The following is a 15,548-nucleotide window of genomic DNA, read 5'->3' as shown; positions in this document are numbered from 1 at the left end:
ACATGTCCTGGGAGGGTGACCAGACCACGCGTCTCTGCCTGGTGGAGGCATCCCCGCCGATCTGCTCCACAGTGCCATCTCCGCTCTCTTCCTCAGTCGCCACTGTAGAAAGGGAGAGATTGAACGCAAGCATCCGGGTACTGAACAATAGTCTGCTAGACAAAAAGCAATTGCACATGAGTGGCAATTTGAAATGCCACTTTCATCATCACCCTCCACAACACATGGGTCAGTGCAAGCAATATACATGCACAAACAAGCATGGCACATGCAACAGACATTTGCATCATATCCAAGGCACTGTTTGAACATCTGATTGTGGGCTGAACATCACATGCATCATAGGACATGCTGATCACATGCACACACACCACCGAACAGTCATGCATGCATCTTCCCATGTCTACCTCCTGTCACAGTGGATTCATGGACAACTAGGCCGCATCAGTCAATTCACGCATCGTGATGGTCATATGTCATGCATCCATGCCATTTCCCAGTCACACACACACTACTCAGACACACGCACGTGTACACAATGCATGACCATGATGGTGACATCAGCATCCATGTCTCACACCCCAAACATGTGTGCGTCGTCACATGCTGCTGCACATCCTGCATTGCAACACAGAGACCATTGACGTGGAACAGGTTTGAGTGGACTCACATGCAGCATTGTCATGGCCTTGCACAAAGACATACATACATGGGGCATGCTAGACATGAGGCCAAGGTGCACACTCCGGCCACACTTCAACATGCAGTATGCTGGACAAGAACACATGGACACTTACCACTCGACTCCAGATGGGTCTGCAACTCGAGGACGTGATGGTGAAACACTGGGCGTGTGCGCTCCAGGACCCACATCTGGATGTTGGTCAACTGGTCCCGGCCCCCCACTTCTCCACAAGCTTCAATGAGGTGCCGGGCCTTGCTCTGGGTTCTGGACCTGAAGTACTCCCAGCGCTTCAGGACGTGTTGTTAGTCGCAGGTTGCCACTCCCTCCACGTTGATGGCATCCACAATGTCCAACCAGATCCTCCTCTGTCCTGCCTTGTCAAGGCAAGATGTTGTTGAGAAGAGGGCATCATAATGGCCCAGGACTTGCTCCACCGGGATGCCAACTTAATTTGCTATGAAGCTGACAGCCCTCTGCCTGTCTGCCGGGGGGTTGTCACTGGCCTCAGATGGTGTTTAGTCCAACATGGCAACCCCCGAGGCAGGTGTGGGTGGGCAAATGGGTCCTGGGGCTGGGCTCTGGAGTGATGGTACACCAGTCGCACTCTTCTGGGTTAGCTGAGGTGGTCTCAGGAACAGGATCCCAAGCAATGGCTTCTGTGCAGGCACAAAATAGCAGGGCACGTTGGCAGCAGACAGGTTGTTAGCAGCAGATGGCTGGTAGGAGGCTGCTCGGGGCTCTGTGGGGCAGGTAAATGGCCTTCTGGGCAGGAGCGTGGTCTTCTGTGTGTTGTCGCGTGGCCAGCTTGATGCAGAGTGAGTCTGCACGTGAAAAAACAGCAGGTGAGCATGTACTTTGAGGAAAGACCCGTAGCACATAATCGCGTAAGTGCTTTCGGCATGGGTTAAAGGTCTGCGTAGGACGTCATTTTGCTGTATGTGCTTATTGTGGAGAGTGAGCATGTGATTCGTCTTGTTCTTGTGCGTTCACACAGGATTACTTCACAACGGTGGCAGTGCGTACTTCTTGTTTACAAGGTCAGTGCTTAATTCTTGTTTTGGTGGGGGAGTTGCCAATGTGCGTGTTTTTTTCTTACTTTTTCCAGGCAGACGGTGAGTCACACGTGTATTATTTCCACTGTGGTTGCCCCCAATTGTCACATACCCCATTCACAAGGTCATAGTAGCCTGTGTGTTCCATGGCTATGCATTTTTTTGTTTTTGGGGTGCCTGCGCGTTCTGTGACCTGTCATTTATACCCAGGGGTCACAATCAGCCTTGCAGGTGCACAGGGGTACCTATTCCATCTAGTACCCTGCCCCTTCACCCCAATTGCCCAAGACAATTGTTTTCTGCACCTCCCATTCACACAAGTACATCTGTGCCATGGTTGGCAGGCCACCAAGTGGTAAGGGAGGCAAAGTTGGGTGACCTCCCTAAGGTGTCCACAGTAGGGGTTGTGGCCATTATGACCAGGGTGGCCAAGGTGGCAGCGGTGACTGACGTTGGCAGGGTGGCCCACTAGGGCAGTGTGTTCTGGACAATTCAGGTACAGCTATGCCCCCCAGTAGGTCATGGAGATGCAGCTGACACCACCCCAGCTCAGGCCCTGCTAGCCTGCCCAGATTGGTCACAGATCAGGCAAGGGATAACTCACAAACCGACTTCTGTGTCACGAAATCCAAGCCACATGTGGCGGTGAAATTTGCTGTCACCTGGCCACGTGGATTTGGAGCAGCAATATCATCTGCTGCCCCAAGCAGCCAGGTTGTCAAGGCTGCAGGGGCAGCTGCAGCTGACACCACCCCAGCTGTGAGACACCCAGCCAGGAGAGTGTTGGTTCAGGCCCTTCACACAGAGACAGTTGTGGCGCTTGGTCCTGGCAATAGCACCCAGCAGCCAATGCCTGCAGTGAGACCTTTGGTCATCATGTCATTGCCTGCTTCCAGTGGCCAGTCCACCTGCGCTTCAGCCCCTACAGACCAGAGTGGCATAGTCCACTCAGGGTCTGCACCACCTCTCAAGAGGAAGAAGCGTGCTCTTGTGGAACAGACTGAGACCCCAGACATGGCTCGGCCCTCCGGCACATCAAGGAAGCAGAGTTTCAAAAATGTGGAACTGGACGCACTTGTGGGCTACGTGTCGGAACACGGCCGCAACTAGCTGGTGATGGCAGGGTACAAAACTACACCTGTTCAGGGAGGTTTTCACGCTTGTGCCCCTGTTTTCGGCACACATTAATTCCATGAATTACCCTCTCAATCTGTCAAGAAACAAGACAATGCAACAGAGGTTTGATTCTCAGTTCTGTGCTTAGAGACTGGACTCCAATATAAAGGGGGTTATTCATAGAATTTGACGCAGAAGCAGCACACACGGCTGACGCAGAGAGGTAGCATGTGTCAGCATGCACCAGTCATGTGCGCTAAACAGCATTCTGGCGCACCACGTATTCATGGATTTCCTAAGCCATTTTGAGCCGTGACGTAGCGAACATCCTGCAGCGCCAGTTACGCCCCCAAGAACGCCCTCTGCTCAAGGAAAAGCCATCAAAATCACCAATACGGCGCAAACTGCCACGCTAACCATTGGCCAGCTAACAGGCCCGTTACACTGTAATCACATGAAAAACTACGCGTACCCCGCTCACTGCAGCCAAAACGCATGAAAATGTACTCGCGCACCCCCTTGAATACGGGTACCCCACTCGTGCCAGCGAAATCACGTGTAAAAGTCCCCACGCACTCCTCGGAATATGCGTACCCCACTCAGGGCAGCAAAGTTGCGTGTGAAACTTCCCGCGCACCCCCAGAATACACGTACCCTGCTTGCGCTAGCAAAATCGCGTGTAAAACTCCCCCTCGGAATATGTTTACCCTGCTGCGTAAGGTAAAATGCATGGAAAAAGTCCCCCCTGTGGTGTGGGCTGCCTGTGGGCCATGGACTGGGGTGATGGGCTGCCTGCAGGGCATGGGGAGGGTGGATGGGCTGCCTGTGGGGCATGCCCAGGGGTGATGGGCCGCCTGCGGGCATGGAGATAGTGGATGGGCTGCCTGTGGGGCCTGCCCAGGGGTGATGGGCTGCCTGCAGGGCATGGTGAAGGTTAATGGGTTGCCTGTGGAGCATGCCCAGGGGTGCGCGTGGTCTTTCACATGCGATTTTGCTGGTGCGTGCGGGGTACGTGTATTCCGGGGGTGCGCGGGGAGTTTAACGCGTGATTTTGCTAGCGTGAGCGGGTTACTACGTGTCTTCCAGGTGTGCACGGGGTGTTTTACATGTGATAGGCCTGGCACGAGCTGTGTACGTGTATTCCGGGGGTGCGCGTGTACTTTAACACACGATTTCACTGGCACGGGCGGGGTACATGTATTCTGAGGTGTGCGCGGTAAGTTTTACATGCGTTTTTGCTGGTGCGCGCAGGGTACGCATATTCGGAGGGTTGCGCGGGTAGTTTTACACGCATTTCCGCTGGTGCGAGTGTGGTACATGTATTTCGGGGGTGCATGTGGACTTTCACACACGATTTGGCAGTGTGCTCCCTCCCGGGTGTGCCCCCCCTACCCATGCCCCGCAGGCAGCCCATCACTCCATCCATGCCCCACAGGCAGGCCACATGGCACCATGCACTCGGGAGCACTGACACATGTCCCCCCACCCCCACACCACCCCCACTGATGGGCACCTGCCAGCAGGCCCCGACTCATGTCCCCCCACCAACCAACCACCCCCTCATTGACGGGCACCTGCCAGCAGGCCCCGACTCATGTCCCCCCACACCCCCATTGACAGGCACCTGTGAGCAGGCCCCGACTCATGTCCCCCACCCCTCCAACAACCCCCCCCCGTTGATGGGCACCTGCCAGCAGGCCCCAACTCATGTCCCCGCACCCCCTAACCACCCTCCCCATTGACGGGCACCTGCCAGCAGGCCCCGACTCATGTTCCCCACCCCCAACGACCCCCCCATTGATGGGCACCTGCCAGCAGGCCCCGACACATGGCCCATCAAACAACATGTCCTAACAAAACAGACCCATGGCCCTAATGCCAACCCAAATCCCCCTTGCCCCCAGTACCAGCATGCAACCATCTACGGCACCCACTCCCAAATTACCCATGTCATGACAGTGTTAAAATAACCACCATGCCCATGCATAAATGCACAACAGAGCTACACAGTGGCAAGACATGACTGAGGCAATGTACATTGAGACATGCACAAATCCAATGATAGTACACAACACCAATCATGAAGTTTGAATACATTTATTAAAAACATAATAAAATAACATAAAGAAAATCAAACGTGCTAATTAATAAATAATGAAAGCGATTACAAAATAAATTAAAAAATCCAATGAAAAACAAAAATCAACAGTATGAAAAAAGAAAAGTGGTCCATCGCCAATGTCAACATGAATTAAATAATCAAAAAAAAAGAAATGTACAAGTCTTCAACTATATACAATCCGAGTCCAAAGGATCCATGATCCACCAAACCAAATGAAACCTACATAAAGGTCCTATGAATCAAAAACTATATACATGAAGTGGAGCAAAGTCCATTAACTCAAAAAAAAGAAAAAAACAAAGGAAACCTAACACTAAAGAACTATGTATAAAGGAGCGGGCAAGACCAACAAGACCAATGGCTCACTTGTTGATGTTCTGGGCCAGGGCATCATCGAACTCCGAATAACCTTTTAGTTATATTGGGGAGCCTTTCTACTTGAACTCAAGGAGTAAATCCCAAAGTTAATTGCCCATGAAATTGTCAAGGAAGAAAAGCCACACATACACAGAGGTGACTGTTTCATAGAATATGCTTAATTGTATTTAGACAAAAAATGAATGAAATGTCCTTATATACACTTACATGTGAAACACATTAGTGGACTGTAAAAGAGAACATATATTGGTGTCATAGACCAAGGGACAGCATTAACCATATCCTAGTCAGAAGACTATTGCAGTTGAAGGGAAAAGACAAATTCACAACATAAACTGAAAAAAACAACATATATGGTGGGTACACCTCTTAGTTTCGCACCTAGGGTTATTTTATTTAGTGTCCAGATCTCAAGTTTTCTGGTGCATGAATTTAAATTACATGAAACATCATGAATTATTCAAGTGCCTGGAGAATTTATACTGGTCTATCTAATCAATTTTGAAGAAAAAAAGTATAAATAATTCTGATGATCATGTGCCAACATCGTCGGGGGTTAAGTGTGGTCAAACCACCAATTGGTGTTTGAATCCCATAAAAGAGTCAACCTGAAATGCTCATAGCAATGGGCTAAAAGTTCCCCCTCGTATAAACTGGACGTTTTGGCGGCAGTGCCCTCCGTCTTGAAGCTGAGTAAGAAGGATCGCCTATGTTTTCATCATACTAGCCGCCTTCTTCAGGGCGAATAAACAGCCCCGGAGATATCTAGTACGAGGACCCTTCGAGTTGCTCGCTTCTGGGCCAAAGGATTGCAAATAGCGGGACCGCCTGTCACAAACCGGTGTGAGTGGGATGCAGGCACCAAATGGCAGGGGATGTGGCCAGCAGGCAGGCAGGCAGCAGCAGATGGCAGGTTGAAGTCTGCTTGGTGCTCTGGGGGGCAGGAAAATGGCCTTCTGGGCAGGAGCGTGGTCTTCCGTGTGTTGTAGCGTGGCCAGCTTGATACAGAGTGATTTTGCATGTGAAAAAACAGCACGTCAGCGTGTAATTCAAGGAATGGCCCTTAGCGCGTAAGCGCGTAAGTGACATGACATGCACAGGCGTTTCTGTGGGCAGGGTTAAAAGGTACGCGTAGGACGCCATTTTCTTGTATTTGCTTTTTGTGGAGAGCGAACGGGTGATTCTTGTACTTCTTGTCGGTTCACATGCGATTAATTCACAACGGTTGCAGTTTGTATTCCTTGTTTACTCAGACAGTGTTCAATTCTTCTTTTGGTGGGGGTGTTGCCAACGCACACACGTGCGTCATTTTCACATTCTTTTTCCAGGCAGACGGTGAGTCGCACACTTATTTTTACACTGTGGTTGCCCCCGTGTGTCGCGAACCTCTTCAGAGGTCATTGTAGCCTGTGTGTACCACGTGTACGCTTATTTTTGTGTTTCTGGGTGCCACAGTGTAGTGCGGGTCCTTTATTGCACGCACGTGTGCTACCACGGGTCACCTGCACGTTAAATTTTGGTTTTGCGTTGCCTATGCGTTGCGTGACCCGTCATCTTCCCCCAGGGGTCACAGACAGCCTTGCTAGAGCACAGGGGTGCATATTCCATCTAGTGCCCTGCCTCCTTCGTCCCAATTGCCCAGGCCAATTGTTTACTTCACCTCCCATTCACACAAGAAAATCAGTGCCATGGTTGGGAGGCAACCAAGTGGTAAGGGAGGCTAAGCTGGCCGACCTCCAAGAGGTGTTTGCGGTATGGGACGTGGCCAGGGTGAGCAGGGTGGCCCAAGAGGCCAGTGTGTGGACGACCAATCAGTGACACCTATGCCCCCCCCAATGGGTGGGGAAGATCAGCTGACACCATCCCAGCTCAGGCCCTGTTAACCCGGCCCAGATTTGTCACAGAACTGGCACGGATGACTCACAGGCCGACTTCCGTGTCACAAAGTCAAAGCCACGTGTGGCGGTGAAAGTTGCTGTCACCAGGCCACGTGGATCTGGGGCGGCAATATCATCTGCAACCCCAAGTAGCCAGGGTGAGGAGGCTGTAGGGGCAGCTGCAGCTCAATCCACCGCAGCTCTGAGTCACCCAGACGGGACAATATTGGTCCCAGACCATCAACCAAGGCAGTTGTGCCACTTGGTCCTGGCAATAGCACCCAGCAGCCAATGCCTGCAGTGAGAACTTTGGTCATCGTGCCATTGCCTGCTTCCAGTGCACAGTCCACTTGTGCTTCAGCCCCTACCGACCAGATCGGTGTAAGCCATTCAGGGTTCGCACCACCTCTCAAGAGGAAGAAGCAGAACAGGCTGAGACCCCAAACATGGCTCACCCCTCCGGCACGTCAAGGAAGCAGAGTTTCAATGACGTGGAACTAGATGCACTTGTGGGCTACGTGTTGGCCCATGGCGGCGAAATGCTGGTGACTGCAGGGTGCAAGACCAGATTAGTTCCCTTGTATTTGTCAGGTGCACAGCTGATGATTGCTCAAAGCGGTGGAATGACCTCAAACGCCGAGCAAAAAACAAGCTGGCTTCCAATTATGCCACTACTCTGGTGACTGGCAGTGGGTCTCCACCAGAGGAGGATGAACTCACAGAACATGAGGCAATTGCTTGAAGGTTCATCATAGAGGATCAGATCCAAGGCGTGGGAGACCACCCGGATCTTGAGGCAATGTCCGGTGAGTGAGCATGCGTGTGTGTGCAAACCATCTGTATTTTGCTTGGGTGATGTGTTCTGATTGAGGGCCAGATCAGGCTGTGTAGTCATAACTGCTATAGGTCACCCATGCGGTGGCTCCAAGCCATCCACTGCCCTTGGGTTTTTCTTTCACAGTATCCCTTCTGACTGCAGTAAACACTTAGCACCTGATAACTGCACTTGCCCTTCAACTGGCATCATGCCGCAACATTGTTAATGCTGTTTTTCAGTTAATTCTGCCTGATTGATGGGATCATTTGCATGATGAGCACATTTTTGTGCTGTTCTGCCCCAAATTCACCATACTTCAGACATATATTTCACCCCACAATGCCCCACATTTGTTTCTTTTTTATTGGAATGATTTCATCAATCAGGCTGATTGACTTTTGTGCACCTACACATCCGGTGCACACAATCACTTTGGAGCACTGTTTGAATGTTCAACATTACAATTGACTTGTGTCATGTTCAAGTGACCTACCATTGATTTATCCATGTGCCTACCATCACTGAATTAGTCAACACTGGCTTTGTTGCAGCATCTGACACAAGTGTGTATTGTCAGACTATTTATGTTCTATTTCATGATGTGCATCTCACATGCATGGGGGACAGTACTGATTTACTACCATCTGGGTGTCATTGTCAGTTCTGCCATGGCTATGCAACGTGCCATCTTTGTGCTGGCATGTGTCATGTGTCATGTTAGTGGATTGTTCATGCCACTCACAGGCTAATGTATGATGCAGGTGCTATGCACCTTGCAGCACATGTGTTGCTTTTCCATTTTGGAGTCCTCACTGTCTGCTTTTAGGGTCCGCTTTCACTTCATTGCCAGTGCATGCATGCCAGAGTTAGTGTCATGTGTGACATGTGTCATTAATGTATTCAATGTGTAGATTGTGATATCTATGTGTGTCGGCTATGCTGTTCATGCATGCATGTCGTCATTACTTTTTTTATGTTTGTGCAGGTGATGGGGCACTAGATGCTGTTGAGGAGGAGGAGATGGTGCAGGGACAGGAGTACTCAGAGCCCCAACCAGGCTTCAGTGTAGGACATGGGGTGGTGGTGCAGGAAAATCCATTAGTCCTACAGACCATCCTGTCCACGGGTGTCTCTGGGTACATTTCCGAAGACATCTATGGCTCAGGTGATGATTTATGCAATTTTTTGCAAAACGAAATATAACTTTTCATTCTCTTTTCACAAATGAATATTTGTGTGACATTGTTAAGGTTGTGTTTTGCTTTAGCCAAAAACTAGGCCCATTAGACAGCATTTTGTGTGACATTGCACACCCCTTTTAGTCTGTGACATAACTTATGCTAACTTGTGCAAATTATCAAGCAACTTTATACTATACGAAAAATAATCAGACATTCCTATTCCACAAATGAAGATTGGTGTGATACTGCTAATGTTGTGGTTTTCTTTAGCCAAAATTAGGCCTACTACACAGCATCCTATGTGACCTTTTTTATGTTGTGGTTTCTTTTGCAAAAAATAGGCTTTACACACAGCACCCATTGTTGTTCACAGGATCTGTGTCATTGATTTTGTTTTATTTTACCCCTTAGACAAAGTAAGGGTCAGCCAGGGATAGTTTCATTTCTATCTCGACATCTTGTCTGCCAATACTAAATCATTTTTTGTGGCAACAGGCATATATGGGTTACATATGAACAATCTGATCTGGGGTTGTACCCCTATTTCTCCTAAATTTTGCATGACTCTGTGTTCATTGACGTAATTGGTCAATCAGTGTGTTCTTTTTCTATAAACTGTGTTATTCATGTATGTTCTTTGATGTAATTTGTACCTATTAAATTGGTATGTTTTTTGTTACAAACAATAAAATACAAGAAAGTTCTTGTTTAATATGTATCTACTTTAGTCGCATAAGGTTACCTTCAGCGGTGAGATACCAGAAAATGAAATACTGACAATTTGATATAATCTGCTGTTTAGGCTACCAGTTGAACTATTGCTGATAGCTATTTAAATGATACCTTTGACTTAGTTTGTTCAGGAACACCCTTGTGTTTTCAGGTGATGAATTTGACATTGAGACAAATGTCCCATCGCAGATGAGTTTTCTGGCAGGAATGCTGTTCCGTCCAAACCATCTGCACTGGGGGTAGGCCCCTCAATGGGGCATTTAGTGTTGGTGGTTACGGATGCAGGGTCACACACCACTATATTTGCTCTTGTTACTGGGCCAGCAGATCAAAGGAGGAATGCAGTCCTGCAGCCTCAGGCAGTGACAGCACAGCAAGGTGCACATCACCTTGGCCCAAACAGGTGTGGTGCCTGCCAACGCGGTGGCCGTGTGCCACCAGGCAATACTGTGTGGGTGAACTCCATGTATACTATTGCAGCACAACAGGGGGCTTTGTGTGATATGATGGGCGTTGTGAGGATTTATCTGCTGTACTTCCCCTGTAATGCCCACATTTTCACGGGTTGTTCCTCATTCCGCGTTCACTAACATTAAAGCCACAAACAACCTTCAAAATATCACATTCATTATAATCACAATCCTCAGAAGATTATGCCCATGTATGGCTTTTGCACAAAATGATACAGCCATCATATTGTGGAGGTAGGGTTGTATCAACAGTCTTTATTTAGTTGCCTAAATATAAGACTGCAGGGAGTACAGAAATCAGCAGCTAGTGACAAAGAGACTTCATCTCACCAGCTTCAATCTCTTTGTATTGGCCATACACCGGCTTGCACAATCGTTTGTAGAGGATACAACGAAGAGAATGGACTCTTCTAGGACACTAAAATCATCAGTCCTCATATATCTACAATTATCACGCTTCTCCAAACAATGGGATGGTTGGGGGGGAGGGTCATTTATGGTGGTAGCACTTCAAATTTGGAATTCTCTGCATACACATGCATAAGGACATTGCTGAGCTATTGTCCATTCAAACAAGCAATCCACTCCAAGCATGTGGGTTAGCTACTAATATACAGGCCACTGCCTCTGCCGTTGCGAGTTGGGAGTGTCCATGGTCAGGGGTTTTGTACATGTGTCGGCCACTCTGGCAGCCCTCTCCTCGTCTGCGGAGACTATGCGCCAGTCGTTCTCCATGCCGTCTTCCAGCCCAGATGCCCAAGGGCCCCCTGTGGACCTGCCCTGACCAACGCAGCCAGCTCGGTGGGGATCCCATCCCTGCCACAGTCGGGAGTCAGAGGTCCAGCAGGGGTGGACACCCAAGCAACTGGACCCCAGCAGATGGAGGATGTGCCGGCATATTCGGGCAGGGCACGTGCACGACGGCGTCGGTGGATTCCATCAACCTGGATGCCGTTGTGCTGGCAGAGGCAGTTGCGTCGGAGGCAGCGGCAGGCTCAACGTGGGAGGCATCATGGCTCGAGGCCATCTACATCAGAGGGGCAGGCATCGGCCGGAGGGCAGGAGGACCCTGGAATGGATGTGTCTTCCATGTGGCAGCGGTGGGCCAGCGGATAGGTCCGGAGCAGCGGCGGGCGGAGGAGGCACGGCTCACAATGGTCAGGGCAGAGAACTCCATGCGCAGGGCGCTGAGGCGGGCTGAGTGCCTCGAGGGAATTTGCAGGGAGTTGGAGGTGGACATGGCGTTATCCCTGCAAGACCTCGGGGCCAGTGAACAGGCCCGCCTCCAAGACATTGAACAGAAGTTCAATGATGTCCTGGCCCATGACATCAACAAGTGAGCCGTTGGACTTGCCCGCCGCCATTGTATATAGTTCATTAGTGTTAAGTTTCATTTCTTTTTTCTTTCATTTGGGGCGCATGGACTATGCCCCACATTTTTGTATATAGTTAGTAATTAGGTAGGTTTCATTGTAGGTTTCATTTATGTCGCTGGGCTCATGGACCCTGGATTTGCTATTTGTACATAGTTTTACAGTGGATTTTTCTCCTTCATCTTTTTTTTTTCACCATGGAGCAATGGATATTACACTTTTCTTTCCCTTTGGATTTGCTGTGTTGGGCAGTGACTTTGGGCACATTTTCATTTGGATTAATCTGGATTATCATTTTATTTATTTATCATTTCTTGGGACATGCTGCATTTTGATTATTATTGGCATTATTGTGTGTTTTGATTTCATTCCCTTCATTTTGACTTTAAAACATTTTTGTTTCTTACTTCAATGTGTGGTCTTCTCTCATTGGTTTCATGCATGTCACAATGTGGGTTTTCTCAGTCATGTGTTGCCATTGAGTGGGTCTGACAGACTGGTACTCATGTGCATACTGCTTATTTGTGATCTATCATGTAATGGGGATTTCAATTTGGAGTGGATGTAAAGCTTGGTTGGGTGTTTGGACTGGGTTGGCGTGGGGTGGGATTTGGGTGGCCATAAGAGCCAGGGATCTGGATTGTGATGACGTGTTGGCTGGGGGACATGTGTCGGGGCCTGCTGGCAGGTGCCCCTCACTGCTGGGGGGTGGGGTGCAGGGGGACATGAGTGGGGGGCCTGCTGGCAGGTGCCCCTCACTGCTGGGGGGTGGGGGTGCTGGGGGAAATGAGTGGGGCCTGCTGACAAGTGCCCCTCACTGCGGGGGGTGGGGGTGCTGGGGGACATGTGTCGGGGCCTGCTGGCAGGTGCCCCTCACTGCTGGGGGGTGGAGGTGCAGGGGGACATGAGTGGGGGCCTGCTGGCAGGTGCCCCTGACTGCTTTGGGGTGGGGGTGCTGGGGTGTCAAACTGGATATTAAATTATGCCTCCTAGTGTAAACGATTGTATGTATATTGGCCTACGCCAAGTCGCATAAAACTGTACGCGAATAACTCTCTACAGCAGGGTCTTGACCTTAGAAATTGATGTAAGCCGCCATCTTGAATCAAACCGCCATTGTAGGTTCTCTTGCTGTGTAAAAGTCACCCTGAACATCAAAATGGTGGATGATGCCATTCCGAACAGTGCCTGGTCGGCATGACCTCCGTACAGCTAATGTATAACTTGCCTGCAGGCCACTTGTTAGCGTTGTGAACTGAGACCTTGTCCTTCTGTTGACCTGCATGTAAATGGATTACCTGTATCAACGGAACTGATCTATGCTATGCGCATACTAATGAATAAATTAGAGTTGACCTGGCAGAGACTCTAGACCTGTCATACATTCATGGAATGGTTAACCCACAAAGGGGTTGAACAACAGGCTGGAGAAATGTATAAAAGCTTGAATGTCCCAATGTACAGTCTCTCACTGAATACATCGAACCCCGTTGAAGTTCGTTGTGTTGCACTGAGGGCCGATAGCTATCTGACCTGTCATTTGACTTTGTCATTGCTTGACGTTAAAATAAAGTACTTTGTATGTTCCTTTGTAACCGGTGTTTGGTGTGTTTCCTTTGGGTTTCCCGGCCTCATATTATTTTCCTCTTTTCACAGTTGGCGCCCGAATAGGGACCCTCAAGATTGATACAGGTCCATTGAAGGTTGACGCATGCTATCGGACCGGGATCGGACGGTGTGATACTACGGGCCCGACTGAACGAGACGCGACACCTCTACAGCACTGCACAATCCGATCCTTGGACGATAGCCGTGCGGTCTGAGACGGCATCTTGACGAGGGTCCACTTTTGAGGCGGGCAGATTTGCCGAAATCACCAAACACAAGGTAAAATTCGTTAGGTAAGTTCTTTGATAAACCGTACGGTCCTCCTTAGGTTTGGTCAAGTGAGTCGTGACCCGACTCTTAATTTAACCCTGACAATTTGAATTTGGCGCATTGTATCTGCAGACACAATTATTGACCAGGTAACACCAAGTTTTTGAGAAATGCCTGGGAAATAGTCTAGCTGCTATAGAGCATTGCTGGGGGGTGGGGGTGCAGGGGGACATGAGTGGGACATGAGTGGGGGCCTGCTGGCAGGTGCCCTGCACTGCTGGGCGTGGGGGTGCAAGGGGACATGAGTGGGGGCCTGCTGGCAGGTGCCCTGCACTGCTGGGGGGTGGAGGTGAAGGGGGACATGAGTGGGACATGAGTGGGGGCCTGCTGGCAGGTGTCCTGCACTGCTGGGGGGTGGGGGTGCAAGGGGACATGAGTGGGGGCCTGCTGGCAGGTGCCCTGCACTGCTGGGGGGTGGGGGTGCTAGAGGACATGAGTGGGACATGAGTGGGGGCCTGCTGGCAGGTGCCCTGCACTGCCAGGGGTTGGGGGTGCAGGGGGACATAAGTGGGGGCCTGCTGGCAGGTGCCCTGCACTGCTGGGGGGTGGGGGTGCAGGGGGACATGAGTGGGACATGAGTGGGGGCCTGCTGGCAGGTGCCCTGCTCTGCTGGGGGGTGGGGTGCAGGGGGACATGAGTGGGGGCCTGCTGGCAGGTGCCCTGCACTGCTGGGGGGTAGGGTGCAGGGGGACATGAGTGGGACATGAGTGGGGGCCTGCTGGCAGGTGCCCTGCACTGCTGGGGTTTGGGGGTGCAGGGGGACATGAGTGGGGGCCTGCTGGCAGGTGCCCTGCAATGCTGGGGGGTGGGGGTGCAGGGGGTCATGCGTTGGTGATCAGTAGTGCAAGCTGACATGTGGCTTGGCTGGGGGGCATGCCCATGGTGGATGGGCTCACTGCGGGACATGACCAGGGGTGCAGGGTAGTCCCCTGTGGTGTGGGCTGCCTGCAGGGGCCATGGAGGGTGTAGAGGGAACACCTGGGAGGACCCACACTGCCAATTCACGTGTAGGACTCCCCGGCACCCCTGAAATACGCGTACCCTGCTGAAATTGCGTATGAGACTTCCCGCGAACCCCAGGAATACACGTACCCCACTCGCACAGGGCCAATCGCGTGTGAAACTCCACGGAAACCCCAGTTATACACATACCCACTCGCCCAAGGCCTATCGTGTGTGAAACTTCACGCAAACCCCAGAAATACACATTCCCCACTCGCACAGGGCCAACCGCGTGTGAAACTTCACGCGAACCCCAGAAATACACGTACCCGGATCCAATCGCGTGTGAGACTTCACGCGAAACCCAGTTATACAAGTACCCCGCTCGCCCAAGGCTTATCGCATGTGAAACTTCCTGTGCACCCCCAAAATACACGCACACGCTTTTTTTCACACAGCGGGTGTCTGTCTTTTCGCCTACCCCTTTGCACGTCATTTGTCCTAGAGGGACACAGTATGGGACATTCATCATAGCTGTATGTACGCGCTTTTTGTTAGCCCACATTTTTTTCATGCGCAGGGACGCTACCGCCTGCCTTCATGTGGCAGACGTGTTTCGGCCTGTGCGCATCTTTGCCTGTGCGCTGGTTTGCCCTATTCAATTCCATGAATACGTGTTGTAGGCGAGCGTGTGGGCAGTCCGCGCCCTTGCCTCCTGTACTTCCCCCGTGATGCCCACATTTTCACGTGTTGTACCTCATTCCGCGTGTCATACCCCGTGTTACACCTACTTTTGTTGTGTGTGCCACGCTATGTGTGCTTTCGCTGTGCGCTTAGCGCACGGTGTTAGAAGGCGTGTGAAGGC

This window comes from Ambystoma mexicanum, chromosome 6p (genome assembly GCF_040938575.1).
Source record: "Ambystoma mexicanum isolate Mex_15411 chromosome 6p, UKY_AmexF1_1, whole genome shotgun sequence".
Classification (NCBI taxonomy): domain Eukaryota; kingdom Metazoa; phylum Chordata; class Amphibia; order Caudata; family Ambystomatidae; genus Ambystoma; species Ambystoma mexicanum.
This window is presented reverse-complemented; position numbering follows the sequence as displayed.